This window comes from Danio rerio, chromosome 12, assembly GCF_052040795.2.
Source record: "Danio rerio strain M-AB ecotype USA chromosome 12, GRCz13ab, whole genome shotgun sequence".
Taxonomy (NCBI): Eukaryota; Metazoa; Chordata; class Actinopteri; order Cypriniformes; family Danionidae; genus Danio; species Danio rerio.
The window spans coordinates 30,423,181-30,442,500 of record NC_141032.1 but is presented as its reverse complement, the minus strand read 5'-3'; the positions used below and the strand labels follow the sequence as shown (position 1 = coordinate 30,442,500).

The window sequence follows — 19,320 nt, the reverse complement described above, 5'->3', positions numbered from 1 at the left end:
AGGTCATTTAACTTTATAGGCAAATTATGTCATGTCATGTTATACATTTGCATCAGAAGGTTCTCTCCCCACCCCAAAATCTAATTTAACTCCTGCAATTAAATAATTGAACAAATGAGGCTTACGCGAATGAAGTAATAGACCTCATAACCGCGGCAACTGTTTGGAATATTCCATTAACTAATACTATTCACTGGAATCCCTTGGAAACCAAATTTGGTGCAGATGTGATCATTATAGCAAGTGTTATGTGGATTTGTGATGTATTTTCCCAAGGGGTAAGTGATTATTGGGATGCCTCAGGATTTTTGACCACAGAGGAGACAGTCAGCTGTGAATTGAAGAGCATATCTCAGGGGAACATGACATAAGCCTGCAATATGATCTGAGCCAGAGGGCACGAGAACCACGTGCCTTTTATAAAGCTGCTTGACACCTCTCTAGGTCACTTTCTACTAAGAGGACACACTAAAGACAATCAGAAGCCAAGAATAAGAGCTTGCACTTAATATTTCAGATCTTATAAGTGTGAAAACACATAAATCAATGGCTGTCAAGTGAGTGTTTTTATAGAAGATATTATCACAGAACCCTATGGCTGTTTAAATTTCCTTCTTCAACCCTGAATATTTCTGCAAGGCTGAGTGCCTACTTATTTATTTTTACACTTTACAAAAAGGTTTTATTTTAATGGCTTATTAAAATGAACAATGAAATGAATGATGCATTTGTTTTTGTTGACTTTAATGCAATTTTTTGTAAATATGTAAATATGAATAATTTCATAAATGCTGTAAAATGTACACTCACAGCCACTTTATTAGGTCCAACTGCTTGTTAATGCAAATTTCTAATCAGATTTAAGTGACTTTGAACGCGGCATGGTTGTTGGTGCCAGACGGGCTGGTCTGAGTATTTCACTAACTGCTGATCTACTGGGATTTTCTTGCACAACCATCTCTTGGATTACATAGAATGGTCTGAAAAGAGTAAATATCCAGTGAGCAGCAGTTCCGCGGTCGCAAATTCCGTGTTGATACAGGAGGTCAGAGGAGAATGGCCAGGCTGGTTCAAGTTGATAGAATGGCAACAGCTCAAATAACCGCTTGTTACAACTGAGGTATGCAAAAGAGCATCTCTGAAAGCACAACAGATCAAACCTTGAGGCAGATGGGCTACAGCAGCAGAAGACCACACTGGGTGCCAATCCTCTCAGCTAAGAACAGGAAACTGAGGCTACAATTCACACAGGCTTACAAAAATTGGGCAACAGAAGATTGAATAAACGTTGCCTGGTCTGATGAGTCTCGATTTCTACTGTGACATTTGGATGGTTAAGTCAGAATATGGCAAAAATAACATGAAAGCCTTAATCTATCCAGCCTTGTATCGATGGTTCAGGCTGGTGGAGGTGGTGTAATGGTGTGGGGGATATTTTCTTGGCACACTTTGGGCCCATTAGTATTAATTAAGCATTGTGTCAACGCCACAGCCTACCTGAGTATTGTTGCTGACCATGTCCATACCTTTATGACTACAGTGTATCCATCTTATAATGGTTACTTCCAGCAGGATAATGTACCATGTCGCAAAGCGAAAATCATCTCAGACTTGTTTCTAGAACATGACAATGAGTCCACTGTACTCAAATGGCCTCCACAGCCACCAGACCTCAAACCAGTGGAGCACCTTTGGGAAGTGGTGGAACGGGAGAGTCGCATCATGGATGTGCAGCCGACAAGTCTGCTGCAACAGTATGATGCTATCATGTCAATATAGAACATAATACTCTGAGGAATATTTCCAGTACCTTGTTGAATACATGCCACAAAGAATTAAGGCAGTTCTGAAGGCATAAAGGGGGTCCAAACCAGTACTAGTAAAGTGTACCTAATTAAGTGGCCGGTGAGTGTATTGCTCATTGTTAGTCCATTTTAACATTTTTTTAAATGTCAAAGTTTTACTTATTCATTTATTCATGTATTTGTTATTTTTTCAAGCCATTTTGCTTTAACTTAAAGTGGCTCCAATGATCTCTCACACTATCATGAATAACATCATAACTAGTATTTATTGTTAAAATTTCATGATAAAAATAGTCAGGATTTGGAAGCAGATTCTTTTTTAAGTGTCTAATAAATTGTTATTTGAAGGTCAGAAGTAATGCTCAAAAATCCCTGTCATTTTTGGAGGAGAGCCACACCACAACTGTCTTTAAGTGCTTTTGTATTTTCACATATTCGTTGAAAATTACTTGGACTAAAAGTTGAGATTTATGAGTCAATATTGGTTCATCAAAATCACGACTGGTTTGATTTTTCACATCTTAATTCTTGTTTTGTTTTCAGTATTTTATTCTGTGTAGTTCAGTACACGTTTGCTGGTCTTTCTGAAGTGATAAATCTTCATGTATAGGCCACAAATTCTAACTAATTTAGAAATGCTGCTTTAATTTAAGCAGTTTTATAAAATATAATAAAAATCATAAGATCCATGATTAAAAAAAATCATCCATTTAAAGTGCAGAATTCAAATACTGTTTGGACAGTATTAACGTTTTTTTTCCCTTGAACATGCTTAAGGCTTGTTTGCATAATAAAGTGCAGTAAAATATCTACTGATCATTGAAGATATGAGGAAGTATCAAAGTTGTGATAATTCTAAGCCAGTCTGATATCATGACTCCTGTGATGGGACATCTAGCAGGAAGTGTATTACAGTGGGTTCAGACTTCCCCTAAGCATGATTGTCCTTTCAGATTTATCATGCAAATCACAATTCGGCAGAAAACCACTTTCCCTCTGTGCACCAAATAATCTGTTTTGCACTGCGATTATCAGTTTAGAGGCCATGTGGCTTGGACAGCGTACAGCTGTTATTCAGAGGTAGTGTGAAAGCATTCTTTTTTTCCATTACCCTTTCAAGGCTGACATACAGGCACACGCATAAATGCAGTGATATGTCAGCTCCAAGTCACCCACAAGATAATTTGCTATGAAAGTCTCCAATCTCATGCAATTTTCATATACTTGTCCAACAAGATGAGAAATTTATACAATTACATAAACCGTTAAACCTGCAAAACCTTTTATTTTTATCCAGCAGAGATAAATTGAGACAAAAATGCCAGTCCTGAACAATTAAACCAGTGATTTGTTCTGTAACATCAGTCATTGACAGCTGTAATAATAAGTTAACTACACTGTAAAAAAAAAAACATAACTTTTATTTTTTCCCTTGTATATTTATGCTTTTGAAGTGCATTGTAGAAGCTTGATCTTTTTTTCCAACAACTTTTAACTTATTGACATTTTTAATTGTTTAAAGCAGAGATGCCTAAAGTAGGGCTTGCAGGCTAAGATTGGCCCACTGTAACCTTTGATCTGCCTGACCATCTTATCTAAGAAGATGGAGAATGACGGAGAGGGTAGGGGCTGATGCCTTTAAAGATGGTCATTTTGATATCATTTAGATTGTTAATTTGACAAAATCTTTTGTTTGTCTATTTGTTTGTTTGTTTTTTTGCTTTAAAATGTTGTAAATAATTCTGATTTGTTAAAATGTACAGTAAATAATATCACTAGATGGATAGAGGACTATGCAGAAGACATTAGTGAGCAAATTCAGGCAAAAACTAAATAAATAAAATGTAATGTATGCTGTATTATAGGGATGTTCTTACTGATCAGCTGAAGATTGGTATCGGCCAATAATCAAATTTTACAACTTTACTCGCTGATCTGGGGTGCATTTCTGAAAACCATCATCAGCCAGCTAAGGTCGCAAGTTAATTCGTTACAAAGTTCGTTGATTTGGCATTTGCCGAATTCGTTGTTCCAAACAAAATTCACAACCTGCTTCGCAAACTTGTATGATTGCAATAACACATCTAGAGCTGTAGTTAGAAGCATAGTTCCTGGTTGTGTTCTATTCTATTTCTAGTTATCCACTCTATGCTCTACTTATTTAGGACTTTCTAACATTCAAACTGGAAATGATTAAAAAAAAAAACATTAAGGTCATCGTTCTTAGGTGTAATTTGCATTCAAAGTATCTTTACAGTTAAGTTTTAGCGATCTTTATATATTAAAAATTATGCTCCCTTTGTAGTGCACTTTAAAAATATTTATGCCATTTTGAAAGCAGCCATGGCTCATGATGAAAGCTATAGGTGACCTATTATTTAAAATTGGAATTATGTTACATCTCCAAAAGCTTGTGGAAACAAAAATATATAGCATACACTAATGCTTTTAATCTATAGTAGGTTTTTTAGTAAGAAATATATCTGTAATGTATTTGACATGGGCCTGTTGGTTAGAACATGTTTGCAGTAGCTTGAATGTTTCAAATTGTAAAAGTAGAATTTTACAATAAAATAAATTAATAAATAAATAAATAATCAAGATCCTACTTAATCATAAAAATACTAATAGTAAATATTATTAGTATTCTTAAGTAGGATTTTTCTAAATTTCTTTATAAATGGCCTAATGTAAATTACAACCAATAACTCAATTTATATGATTTATATATGAGATTAAAATACTTGTTGAATATTCTCAATAATATGTGTAAAGGAAGCATAGGCCCTATATGTGCTGTTTACATATATTTCAGTTAATATGGAAAATGAATGCATGTCTTTACCAAACACTAGATTTAAAAAAAAAAATGCATGTGCATGCAAAACAATATAATTTACAAAAAAATAAAAAATTATATATATATATATATATATATATATATATATATATATATATATATATATATATATATATATATATATATATATATATATAAGATTTTTCTTTTAAGAAGTTGTTACTCCACCCTGTTTAAAGCATCATTAAGAATGTTTTACATTATAACTAATGTGGTTCAAACGATGGTCTGCGACAGAGAAACGATTTTGAGAGACACTCGTCACTACTTTGTGTTTTTTTTTTTTAAACAATGCATCGTACTAAGATAGTTCAGGTGCGGGTTATGTTGTTGTTTGGGAAATACACCCTTGGCTAATCTCATGAACCGATCTCATAAACTGATCGCAAGTGTTAGTTTACGAGTTTACAACCTGGATTATAAATCCACAATGCTACAACCCATGGGCAATGCTTCTAAATTCCATTGTCAGTCATTTTTTTTACTATTTTTTTCTGTTTTATCTATGGAGCATCTGGACAATCCCCGCTGTATAAGTTAATATTAAACAAATTTTCTAGTTGTTTTTAAACATCATTAAATAAATTAGAACATTACACATGGCATATATACAGTATTTAAGTTCAGGCCACTAGCCTCAATCAAATGTGTTTTTTGGCAAGTTTGGGCACTCCTGGTTTAAAGTAATATACATTTCTTTCTATATTATTTCTTATACATTACATTATTTCAAACTACTAAAATGTTAATAAAAAGTCACCTTGTAATACTGTAGAGATGAAGTTTCAACATCAAAAGTCGACGAAGCAGAGATTAAGGTCTCATAATGCAATTCACAACCGTAAATAAACAAAAAAAAATAAATTTGTGAAATGCAAAACACAGTAAACGTTAATTAACAGATATATATTTTATAGTGTGCAAAAAGTTCACAATTGTAGCATCATCATAATTGTTTATTCCTTCTTTTTTTTCTGCTGTGATTCTCAAAGGGCAAGAGGCCACATAAGGGCTGCATGCAGTCTCTATTTGTCTATCTCGGATTGTGCATCAAGGCCATGTATCATCTCTGAGTTCCTGCTGCCTTAATGGCTCTAGCACCTGAGAGAAACCCCTCTGCGGCAATGCGCTCCCTTTCTGAACACTTACAAAAACAAAAGCACTCAGCACGCAGCACCTGGAGTCAGCATGGAGCTATAACTCTCCTAAGAGACACCCTGCCCTATCCTGTGTTCCCTGCCCCGGGCTTGCACTGCAGCATCATCCAGCTCACAGTTTTCCTCTTTCCGCTCCTCCCGGACACTCCACATAACTCTAATTATTGGCCCACCCTGCTGATCCCCATAAGTTCAGCTGCAACACCTTCAAGGACTTCCTCTCCATTCAAAACAAGCCCGAAAGCTGACACGTTACTGCTCTGATCTGTGGGAAACGAGAAGCTCACAGCATGGGCCACAGAGATAGGATTATGGTCAAATTATGAAGTGTGAGTGTGTGCATAGATGTGGTAATGTGTATTACTGAAGCCATCAGGCAAAATTCTTACAGAAAGCCCTTAGAAATTGCCAAGGGCAAATATAGAAGCTCTTAAGGAATAGCAAGAAGTGATGTTTGCCTCATGGGAATTTTATAAGTGTGTTTATTGATGCTAAGTGGAATTTATTTTGGAATTTAACATGTAAAATGTACTTAAGTCTTTACAGATTTCACACAAAAAGGTGTTCACAGAGTCCTAAGCAGATGCAAAGTGATTAAACTACATGCAGTAATAGGTATGTAAATCTTTATGTCAGTTGCTAATTCAGATTTTTGGTCACGTTTTTGGAGGAATTGAAGAAGGGGCATGTGGTTAAAGTGATGAAGGGGACTGAAGTCTGGCAGAATTGGGAAAACTGAAAATCGCCCACAGCACCTCTAAGGTCAAACACAATTTATTTTCACATTTCATTGCTGGGAAACAGATCTATTTCATAGTTTATAAAAGTTCGCAAGTGCACTAAGGTGACTTGAGAGCAGAAACAATAAAGTGCATTTATATATGTTATGTTATCTTTTTTATGGGTCTTTTAATAATCCTATTTTGATTTTTGAGCTTTCAGAAATGTATTTATATAGAATGTTTTTTTTATGTTATTAAAATGCAGAACACTTCAATAAAACTTCACATAAAACTTTAAAACCTTTATGTGCTGTGATGTTTGTGTACCAAACATCTGTTATGTTTTTAAGGTTTTCCTTTTCAGACTTTTTGTGTGATTTTCATAATGTGATTTAAATGATCTTTTACTACAATATGTTTTAGAAAAGAAAGTCATGCCTGTTTAGAATAAAATGAGGGTGTATAACCAGCAGGCTCATTCTGAAAACGTAGCCCTATGTACAGATTGCAAATGTAGCAGAAATTAGCTCATTTTATGAATATTAATAATCAACAATAACGGTTTATTCTTAATTATTAATATTCCGGCTTAAACTTCAGTCAATTTGGTCAAACAAACATATGATTATATATGATCCTGCCCGCTCGACCGAGCGGACTCTCAGATTATGAATATTAATTACCAACAATAACAAATTATTATTAATCATTAATATTCTGAATCAATTTATTGTTAATTTGACCAAACAAACACAAGCAGAGCCGACGCAATTCCGAGCGGCGACGGCAATGATCTATTCATTTAGAAAAAGGGAATTTAATTGCTACTTCTTGTGAAGTAGATTAATCATTTTACATTTTCCAAATCATAATACATTTTCTCGTCAGGCAAACAATACAATTCATTTGATTATAATGGGATTTATTGACTAGTCAGACAGATAACGAACAAATGCACGGACATACAATAATCATAGAACAAAGGTAAACCACGTGGAGTGGTCGGGTCTATACAGGTCTAGAGAACATGTAACAACAAAGAGAAATAGTAAAGCGAGGAAATAGAGATTTCAGATAAAGAGTGACAAAACTTTCAGTTCTACACACACATAATTAAGGATCACCAAGATTATAAAAAACACCTTTTTGATAAAAGGGGCACAGCTTATTCACATAACTAAAAATACCTGGACTTTCATGTCTGGAGGTCTCTCTCTTTATGCGAGTCTCTCTTCCGTCATGATGAGAACTCCTTTGATGTCCTTCTTGATAGGTTGAGTTTGTAATGCAGTTCGGACGAACACGATCGCAAACTTTAAACTGAGTTTACTTTGCTGGAAAATAAGAAAACGTGGCTGGGAAAGTCCATGCGGCGTAGAAGAGCCGCGTGGCCCTCCAAGGGGCCACCTTTTGATGGGTTTTTTGTGCGGACTTCTCTCTTCAGATGTTGGGGAGCAGGCTGGTTATACCTGCGGGTCCTGTGACAACCCGTTCAGCATTCTTGACCAATGATTTCAGGGCAAAGTTTGAGCGGGAAACTTCCTTTGTCTCGTGGCTGCTCATATGCAAATTTGAGTGTCCGCCCAAAGCATGCGGAGAGGCATTAATTCAGAGCATTAAAGAATGCATGTCGCACGAATTATCATCCTGCTCTACACATCATGTGTTGTAAAAAGTCAGCAGAAACCCATCGGTACCAAACATGGGGGGGGTTTAAAAGTACATCAACCTAATTTTTTACATCCTTACATTATTTAATCTAAAAAAGGCCTAAAGGTACGAATTTGTATAAACTATGAGGAATGGTACACATTACAAAAGTTAAGTGTAATTAAACAACAGATTTGGGTTCTAAATGTCTTTGTTTAAATAAAAAACATTTGAGAGGAATGTCTTTTTCTTTTGTGAGGAGAGGGCTGATAGATGGGTTTTTCTCCTCTTATCTGATCTGCCATGTTCTTTTGAAGTCGGCAGAGAGTGGTTTAGGACCGTTCTGTGAAGTGTCCCAAACTCGTTACTTGTCCGCAGGAATTTTTTTAGGCCAGACTTTTCGTCACCGAGTGATCTAAACTGCCCTGGAAATTGAAACCAGACCGTTTTCATGGAATGTTGAACGGGGTGGTATGATGCCGTTCCTTTTCACGCTTACCAGCTGACCACTTAGCTCCAAATGGACGGCTTTCCCACTATTACCAGTTTGTCCAGTTAGCTCAACGTGTACGTTGGCAGACACAGAGAAGAGAAGCTACGAAGGTGAGCTCAGTGGTTTTTAAAACAATATTGGTTGAGTTTAGGGAAGGAGGAGGGTGGGTCAGTCAATCGGTCAAACAGTCAGTCATTCAGTCAGTCGACAGTGGCTTCAGGTGGATTTATGCGAGAACAGTAGGCTTGAATGGTACTCTCCTGAGAAATTTGAGATCTCAAAAAGTATACACAGTGGCCTCTGGTGGGTTCACCAAAAAAACGTAGCTCTTGGGACCCATTGACTGTATAAGCAATGTGTTTTCAGAATGAACCTGGGTTGTGTATAACTGATGAACCTCATTTTCATTTTTTTTAATGAACTGTATCTTTAAAGGAGAAAAATGACATTGCAACACAGAAAGGCCAAAGTTTATCAGTGTTATTGTGTTTCATAATAAACTGTACAGCATGGCTGTACACTTGGAGAAATAACAAGATGGACAAACACAGGTTCATCACACAGAGTCGTTTTGTACCATCAGCACATAACATGATTTAATTTGTATTCTTTAAGAAAATACACCCGGCAGCTCTGAAGTATCGTTTTAATTGCCTTACACCTATGGAGAATACAGGGGGATTGAGCTACTGTGCTGATTCATTACTGATGCTTAGTGGTTGCACAGTGACCCTGTGATCCAGTCCCTCACTGAGTGTTTCGCAAGGCATTGGGAAATTCGCACATCTTAGTTAAAAAAATATACTCAAATGTTGCAGTAAGCAAACGGTTTGCCAGGAAAACAGCACAAACAGTGAAAACTCAAAAATAAAGTTTGCAAATAAATAAAAAACAGGTTAAGAAAATAGTTTTCTAATCTGCCCTGGAACTAATTTCTATGAGCATATTTTAATACTTCATAAAGCCATGTTTTACAGTTTACTATAATAATTTAATCATTGTCTTTTACATAAACACGTAAATTAAAATTAAACAAGTGCTTAAATTAAAATCTTATAAACTGTTTTTAAGCCAAAAATAAATGAATTAATTAATAAACTGTTTTAAACTATTTAAAGTATGTACATTTTATTTTCTTTAAAGTAATGCATTCAAATGTTGGGCTAATGTGTTATTAAATGGATATTGTTGGTTTTTACTTATAATATTGTAATAATAGTTATTATAATGTCTATTAAAATAGTGGTCTGGAATACTTAATTCTGGTTGGTGAATCATGACATTCCAAGTTATGTTATATTCCGATTGCAACCGATTTAACTAATAATGCAGGCTCATACGGGAACTTAAAATAATCTGGACCATTAGTGAAAATCTGCAACAACAACTGGTTGGATGTACATTATCTGTTAATAATACAAATCTAAAAAAGAAAAAGAAAAAAAAAACATGCTGTAATCTGACTGCTTTCATACCAATGTTTGAAGGGAAACTATTGTGCAAAAATCAAACAGTCTGTTTATATAACCAGCTTCTAATGGCAAACATTTATTAATTTTATTTTTATAATGAAAAATAGTCAGCAGAACCACTTTGATTGACATTCTCTCTTTGTACATGACAAATTGAAAAGCCTCATACAAGCAGTCTTGTTTTTAATTCTGCCGCTATGCTGACACACAGGTGTTTGCAGCTCAATCTCAATTGAATTTAAAGTGCCAGTCACGAAAATGCCACAATTTGGATCAAAGACTAAAAGGGGCATTTTTAAAAGGTTATAAAACATTATTTGTGTGATATTTTGAGCTGAAACTTCACATATAGAGACATTACAGACTCCCTTTTAAGAGTTATTCCCACTACCCAATATTTTGAATATCAATCTGTATGGCTTGGATACCACTACATTTTTAAATTCAATATTGAATTTATGATCCTTTGTTTGTGCACCCTTTATACCATAAAGGTATCACATATTAAATGTAGCATTTCAGTGATGCTGCTTTGTGTGAACAATACATATTCAGCAACTGGAAAAGGGTCTGAAATTAACTTTTCTATTAAGAAGCAATATTTGATTTCCAGCGGCATTTTTACCAGCAGAAGGGGAGTTATTATAATTACCTTTATAATTAAATGTGCAGTATCTCTGCTGTCGTTCATGTCAAATATTAATATGTAGCCAATTACTTCCAATTATACTCAGAATCCTATAAACTATAACCAAGAAAATGTTATTAACAAACTGTTTAAAACAATGTATTTTTACATTAAAAGAACATGATGTAGGGCCGCAATATTATGTCAGAAATCATTATTGTTTTTGATATTATGATAGTGATTAGCAGGCCAATGTAGAATAATTATATACATTTAAAAAATTGTCTGTGGAAACAGCACATCTTATTCTGACTACTCAGACAAAAGCTCTTTATTCTAGAGTGGCTTAAACACTTTCGCAGTAATTCCTTTTAAAATCACAGACACTATAATTATGGATATTCAGCAAGAAAAATAAGTATTGAACACATCACCATTTTTCTCGGAAAACATATTTCTAAAGGTGCCGTTGACTTGAAATTTTCCCCTGATGTTGGCAACAACCAAAGAAAACAAATCTAATTAGTTTACAAATTAAGTTAATAAAATGAAATGACGCAGAGAAAAAGTATTGAACACATAAAGAAAGGGAGGTGTAGACAGGCAGTGAAAGACTAGACAGCAGCTGAAATCTCTTAGTAGTTTTTCAGCACCCCTCGGCCCTTCCTATGTGCAAACTAATATTAGTTGCTTCAGTCCAACATCTACATTAGATGGATAAAAAAGATGAAACCAGGGTGGACATTTCAGCAAGACAATGATCCAAAACACAGCCAAGGAAACCCTCAAATTCTTTTAGAGAAAGAAAGTCAAGCCGTAGAATGGCCCAGTCAATCACCTGACTTGAAACCAATATAAAACACAAATTAAAGATCAGATTTGATAGACGAGACCTAAAGAATCATCAAGATTTTTCTACTTCAGTTCCATGTCAACAGCTCCTTTTAGAAATATGTTCATTAGTGAATTTGGAAGAGCACAGAATTAAGTCACTGAGATTAAGATTGGGACAGTCAATTATTTCCACAGTTCATTTCTTCCAAATACAATGTTGCCAAAAGCAAAAATAAACTAAGGAATAGACAAGCCAAATTGCTTGCCTGGAAAAGTATTTAATGAATTGACAGATATAACATTATTAATAATAATATTGTAATTATTTAAATTGAAAAATGCAAATAAAAGCAGTGATCTCAGATTCCGATTTTTATACAAACCGCTGTGCAGTGTTTTTCACACAAAATAATCACACTATCAACACTTAATGTAGGAAATAACTATTTTCAGACACAGCAATGCCTTTGAAAACTTTACAGCAGGTGTCTGGAACAAGGAGCTTCGTCAATTATCAATTTGCTGTGTTTTTTCAATTTTTAATGTGCAAAGGTTGAAGAGAAAAATACAAATGAGGATATGAATTAGCATATATCTACAAAGCCCATACAGAATTACGACTGCACTGATGTTGAATATCAGTATGGTTGCTTCCCTTCTAAAATGTTTTACAATTTTTCTTCTCAGAAGTAAATATTTCAAAATCAGTACATCCTTCAACTCCAGGGAAAAGGATTTGAAGACAGTTTGCGTCTGTCAGCTTCTCACATATGGTATTTTGTCATCAAGCAACAGATCATATCCTGTTTTTGCTTTTCTTTGTGTTTGTTTTCAAACTACTATGGGTAGATCTGCTGATGACGTTGTTGATTACCCTGTAGTCTTTCATTCTTGTCCAACATCGAAACCGATGTTGTGAATACATGGAAACATCACGACTTTGCACAACATTGCAAAACTTTGGGGTTTAAATCTCGTGAATAACATCTGCTCGTTATTTTAAACATCTGTTTGTAATTGCTATCAGTCCTGACTTTTTATCAATTTAAGTTTTTTTTCTTTTTTTGCAACCAAAAGCTGATAGATAAAGGGTAAAAGATAACAGAATTATTTTTAAAAAGTAGGTAATATTAATTGAAAATCCACAGGGCTGCATTCAACAATGCATTCTTGTGTGTAATTAAAGCAGAATGTCTGTACAATGTAAATGTAAAGTTAGTATACCCACTGATTAAGATTTATTTCAAGTCTATGAAGGTTAATACCCACGCTGCACATCTTTCACATTCTGTTTCTGTGCTCAATGTCAGTAAAGATAATACTTAATTATTAAGGCCTTGATTAACGGGTCTCTCTGACCTCTAATGCCTCATTTGTTGATCTTTGTAATCCTTGTTCTCTCATCTGTCTCTTGCCGTTGTAACGCCCTTCCCTCAAAGGCTTAGACATGCTCTAAAGAACATTCCTGAGTTGTCCAAGTGGCCAAGTGCAAAATCTTAGTGAAACAAAATGCTTTTATATGATAACGGTCATTTTCTTGCAATAAAAGCAACAACACACATTCATATGGGTAGCTATTTTTTCAAAGACATTGAAAGACTTCTTTGACTTTTAAAGGTAAAAAAGAGGAGAGGTAATAATTACAGTAGGTGAAATCTAGCATTGCAATATTTTTTATTTATATTGCAATACTCTCAAATAATTACTTTTACTGCTTGTTCAAACTACTTTTTTAAAATGAGTTGAAACGACACAGTTTTTAATTTTTTTGAGGAGGACAATTAATTGTTTTTAGTTCCATCTACTTAAATTGGTAAAAATGATTACGTTAACTTAATCAATTTGTGTTGGGACAACATGAAGGAATTGTGTGGAACCAAGCTGTTTTTACAGTGTATATACAGTATTGCAATATAAATACAGTATTACCAGATAACTTAATACTGTACCTATTGTTAAGATGTACCGGAGTGCAGATGTGCAAAACCAGTAACGAGGGATACATTTAGTCCAAGGTGTTTATTGAAGTGCCAAAAAATTGTGAATGTCCCACAAAACCAAAACTCTTTTTTTTTTCTACAAAATTACAATATTTACGGAGTCAATGTTTGTTCTGGCTATGCCAATGGTTAGGCCCAAACACAGCATTTATGCATACAAGGAAACACTTTTTAGAATGGCTGACATGCAGGAGCCAATTTTATGGACTTTGGCTTCAACTATTTTTTTTAGAAAATACCATTAGAAAAAATATAAAAATACTAAAGTAAGACAAAAGATGTCACGATTACCAGCTATCGTACTTCATAGATCGCTGGATTTCTCACACTCAAACACTAACAGAGTACAAGTCCGCCATTCATGGAATATATTTTCATACATGCACTCCGCTCACACACACACATGCTTCCTCATTCTGACTGATAACACTCGCACCACCTGAGGATTGTCAAAGAATGATTGCACACACACTGTTTATGCAACACACACACTCACTTCCATTGCCGAGTCTTGTTTTCAGTATAGTGACAATTTAATGCGTTATCCTTGTCTTGTTTTCCTGTGTATTTACCTCGCCTTGTTTATCTAGTTATCTCTGTCTGCCGCCTGCTTTGTGACCTCACTCCTGTTATATTGACAACGATTCTGGACATCCTTTATACACCTGTTTGTACCCGTGTTGCTTGACCATTGCTTGACTGACTACTAAAAAACCTGCATGTGAATCCTCACCTCAGTTGTCTATATCACTCCCCGAGTTACAAAAGTATTCTAAGAGGCAAAACATATGCTAGCAACATGCAACATACAAATCTTACAGATATCTACAAAAGTGTCTGACAATTACAGGATTTTCAGTATCCATTGTTTCCTTGATTTATCCGCCATGATGTCACTGAAAGTGGTAGAACCCATCATTGGGGAAATGTAAGCTTTAAAATGGCCGCTTTTCCTGCATACAAGTTTGGCTGTAAGAAATGTAAGTAGGACAGTATTATTTGTTTCTTAGTTTTAATCTTGAAAAATAAACTATTATGTTTGCAACAAAGTCTGGTGTGATTTATTTTAAATGTAAAATCAAATAATGCAATGTTATGTTAAGTAACAAACTACATAAGGAATGAAAAATAAACAACAGCAAAAATGATTTTGTATAAATAAATGGAGCATTTATAATACCACAAAACAGTCAAGTATCCACACAAACAGTACATTTAATGTTTTTCAGCCGGCATCTAAATTGTGTGTACAGCGGAAACTGTTTGTGTTAATTAATGCATGCTTACAAACTTGCCTAAATAAAAGTCATAGTCACAGCTTATCTTTGACACCTCTATTTGGAAAGAATTTATAATGTTAGATTGATTGGGATGATTCTGCAGTAGGAGTGCATCTCTATAAAACCTAATAAACAATCATCAAATTGTTTACAATCAAAACAATTTAGACTTTTTGGGTTCCATATTTTCAATATGCTATTTGCAGTGCAGTTGCAGTTGCTGTGCTGTGCATATTTTCATGCCTAACAATATTATATAAATATAAGAAAAAGAAACAATTGAAGAAGTTTTATCGTTTTTCAAGTCTAATGGTAGTCAAGTACAGAAACAAAAAAAATTCAATAAAATTAATCATTGTTAAATCACAAATCGTACAATTTGTCTGAATGCTTTTAAGATCATTATACTTTAAGATCAATCAGGTATCAAAAACACATGCAAATGATAAATTATAATGCAAACTCAACATTGCATATCCTGCAATGTGACAATCGTGAAGAATCACATTGCAATTTTGGTGCTGAAGCGATATATTGTGCAGCCCTAAAATACAGTATATGTATTTGCTTGAATAAGGCCCTTTAAACATTTTTTTTTTCTAACTTACATTTAAAGGGCACTTATGATGAAAATTATCTTTTATAAGCTATTTGGACAGGACTGTGTGTAGGTATACTGTGTTCACAGTCATATTGAGGTGATCTAAAGACAATAAGTCTCTTTTTTTAACTTTCTGACATAAAATAGGATAAAATTCCCTCCTATTTTGAGGCTGACCGCAACGTGATGTAGAAGTGCGGATTCCCTGCCCACCAAATTAATTGTCAGCCGTGGATTATCATATCTCTGTAGTATTGAGTGTAATTGTATCAAGACAGCGCTTGTGCAAAGCAACTGGGATTAAAAGATCTGTTGAGCTCGCTGTGATCATTAATCATCATCAAATGCGATCAAAAATGATTTTTACAAGTTTAAAATATTTTTAAAACAGTGCATGTTTGTAATAAATACGGTAAAATTGCTGTAATTTATCACCACAGCCACATTTTAGTGCTAAGTAGATACTTCAATCAGGTTTGTGGACGTTAAATCAGGTTTATTTTGTAAATTAACATAACAGATATCCATACAGCAGTGGATATTAATATGTATCCCGTCTCATTTGCCATGCAAAAACAAAAGTGCAAAGTTTACTGTGTGTGCTATGTGTGTGTGTGTGTGTGTGTGTGTGTTAATGTGTGTAAACTTTGTAACGACATTGTGTGTAACTGATCGAAAAACTTGAATTAAGTCCACAACAAATACATCAAATAATCATTGGGAATGTATACTGTAGTATTTTGCACAAACATTACATGAGATCTGCTTCCTTCCTGTCTGTCACTGTGCTGTTTATCTGATGCAGCCGAGGCGGGGATTAAGGCACACTCTGATTGGAGAACCAGCTTTAAAGGCACTGGCAAAAATTATTACATTGTGTTCAGAGCAGAAAATTCCAGCCATCTAAAAGGTGTAATAAATAATCTGAAGTGTATTTTGGAGCTGAAACTTTAAAGACACATTCTGGAGACACAAAAGACTTATCTTAACTCTTAAAAAAAAAAAAGTTAAATAGTCGCCTTTAATGTATTTACTTATTTTCTGGATACTGTTTTTTTTTCTAGACAGGTTTTAATGGTAAAAAAAAAATAATAATAATTAGTAATCATGAGGTTATTATTATTCATGTAGTTACCTTGGATTTCATATCAAAATATTACTTGATATATCTTACATTCTTATTTCATGATTATTTTAAGATTGTGCCAGACAAATAGTGTTCAGTTTTGAAACAACTTTTTTTTTTTTTGGCATGTAATACCTGCCTTAGGAAAGCTTAAACATTTCCTCGCTGTCTTTTTTGTTTGATTAATGAAAATCTACACGCGATTCAGACAGAGCAGTACACACTGTAATCTCTCACCCTAGAGTAACATTTATCATTCATCATGTTAAAACACCAGGAAAAAACAGGCACAAGAAAGAACCATTAAAACATCAATCATTTAGCAGTTGTGTTTTACACTGCCAAAGCCTTGACAAACCACAAAATCCAAAGCTTTCATGTAAACGTCTCTGGGTAACATTGCAAACCTCAAGTGGATATGCGAATAATCAAGAGAATAATATAGACTTAAAGTCTCTTTTCATCTAAAATGGGGACAAATTTATAGATCAACAGATAAGAAGTCTCAAATATTTCTGGAGTTGCATAACTATGTTTGCAGAAGGAAAGACTTAAGAGTTGTGGGAAGGAGCTGGTCATTTTGGCAAGCGTGCCAAGTTTCCTGTACAGTTTGACGGGATAAATACGGAAGGGATCTGAGGAGCACTGATTGCTCCACAAAAAGTCATTAGCGCATATGTGTGCATTATTACTTGCTAGGTGCTGCGTGAGTGATGACGATGTCAGCCATCTATAATGGTCTGACCTTGTAGAAGCTCATTCACCTCGCTTCGCAAGACAGGTACTGTCGGGTAACACGGGGTGATGGAAGTCTGCTGTTCTGTGACCCTCTAATATCAGTGAAAGCCACATTTCGCTGCTGTCCTCTTCAAGGGGAAACCCTGACACATTTACAGTGCTCAGATCAATGGTGTAACAGAAGGAATCTGCGGTCCTGTAAACAGTGATCGATATCAACCTAGAGGCGCAGATCATAATTAATGCAGCAGAACAATGGATTTTTCATGAAAGTTCATACATTTAGTATAAGGTAGATAAGATGCCCGACTTGTGTAACTGGGGTCATTGGAAAGGTATTTACAAGCATGCACATAAGAGCAAGGGGCCTCATAAACTCAACCAGCTGTCTTGGGTTTGTCAGTAAGCTGCTGTCGTTAACAGGTCTTCAGTGAACCTACCTGATTCATTTCCATTACCAACATCTACTGTAAACCAGGGGTGGGAGAGCAAAATAGTTGCATTAATGCATTGTGATTCTTCCTCTAGCAATTCTGATTGATTCTCAAAAGTATTTAATTTTTTCTGTATTGGGCTATGTGGTGGTTAGCACTTTCACCTCACAGCAAGTAGGTTGCTGGTTCGAGCCTTGGCTGAGCCAGTTGGCAGTTGTGTGATGGTTGCATGTTTTCCCCGTGTTGGCATGGGTTTCCTCTGAGTCCTCTGGTTTCCCCCACAAGTCCAAAAACATGCGGTGAATTGGGTAAGCTAAATTGGCCGTAGTGTATGTGTGTGTGAGTGAGTGTGTGTGGATGTTTCCCAGTGTTGGGTTGCAGCTGGAAGGGCATCCCCTGCATAAAACATATGCTAGATAAGTTGGCAGTTCATTCCGCTGTGGCGACCCCTGCTTAAAAAAGGGACAAAGCCGAAAAAAAAATTATTGAATGATTCTGTTCAAATTATATTGCAAAGGTGCTAGCCTCAAGCTAGAAACTGAAAAATACAACCCAAGCTCATTCTGAAAACGTAGCCCTGTAGACGTTTCTGGAGACCGCGATTTATGTGGCCGAGGTTACATATGGCTGCATTTAATTTTTTAAGCGAACGCTACCGGGCGGTGTGACGCCGGTCCTCTTCGCGTTTGCCAGCAGACAGCTCACCTCCGTGTAAAAGGCTTGCCTGCCGCAACCAGTTTGTCCGGTTAGCTCATTGTGTACGACAGCGGAGCGGAGAGCCAGAGGGGAGCCGACAGCGACAACGGCGACGACCAAGTTCGAGTTTAGGGAAAAGCAAAATCAAGAAATTTTTTTTTATTATTTCAAGAAATCAGGTAAGACAAAAACAGTATCCAAAAAATAAAGTGCCATACCAGGGCGAGAATGTGGTGAAATCCGAAAACGCAGTCAAAATCAGAGGAGGGCTTATCTTTTTCTGGGTGGTTTTTGTAAATCGTAGCTTGGGTTTAGGGAGGGAAGTGAGCGGTCGGACAGGCTGGCGGGTCAATCAGTAAAACAGGTTGGGTTTAGGGAAGGAGGAGGAGTGTGGGTCTGCCGATTGGCCCGTCGCCCAGTCAATAATTCAGTCAGTCGAACAGACAGGTGCTCGACAGCGGCGTGAACGGCGGATTCGGGAAAACAAAAACTGCACAACTACGTACCTCCTGGTACGTATTTCACGGTCTCCAGAAACGTCCGCGGGGCTACATTTCCAGAATGAGCCTGGGTTTGAAAATAATTGGCTGGATGAATAATAAAAAAAATAATCAAAATTGACATTCAGAACCTTCAATCAATCTAATTTTCTCAGGTCGATTTTATTTATTATTTTCCCAACCGTGTATCGAGTCACCTGACCTCGTTCTGTTGAGCCTGATTGACAGCATACTTGTGCATTGCATACTTGAGAGCATGTGTGTGGTCTGGCGCAACCTTTGCGCATTCGCATACCCATGCACCTCTCAAAAATTTACCTACAT

General features: G+C 35.7%; 2 protein-coding genes across 6 annotated transcripts in view; one reads left to right on the top strand and one right to left on the bottom strand.

Moving 5' to 3' along the window:
• Positions 1–19,320, bottom strand: part of uts2r1 (urotensin 2 receptor 1) — a 63,980-nt gene that overhangs the window by 33,055 nt on the left and 11,605 nt on the right. The window contains exon 4 of one of the 2 annotated variants that reach the window (XR_015504200.1): positions 16,752–18,181. The exons of the other annotated variant lie outside the window; for it this stretch is intronic. The gene's annotated coding sequence lies outside the window, so the exon portion shown is untranslated. Of the gene's footprint in view, positions 1–16,751; positions 18,182–19,320 lie in introns of those variants that run through there. 2 annotated transcript variants of the gene reach the window in all.
• The window catches only part of ogfod3 (2-oxoglutarate and iron dependent oxygenase domain containing 3), a 242,509-nt gene that overhangs the window by 217,174 nt on the left and 6,015 nt on the right, over positions 1–19,320 (top strand). For 3 of the 4 annotated variants that reach the window (XR_015503493.1, XR_015503490.1, XR_015503491.1), the window contains one exon: positions 5,658–6,844. The exons of the other annotated variant lie outside the window; for it this stretch is intronic. The gene's annotated coding sequence lies outside the window, so the exon portion shown is untranslated. Of the gene's footprint in view, positions 1–5,657; positions 6,845–19,320 lie in introns of those variants that run through there. 4 annotated transcript variants of the gene reach the window in all.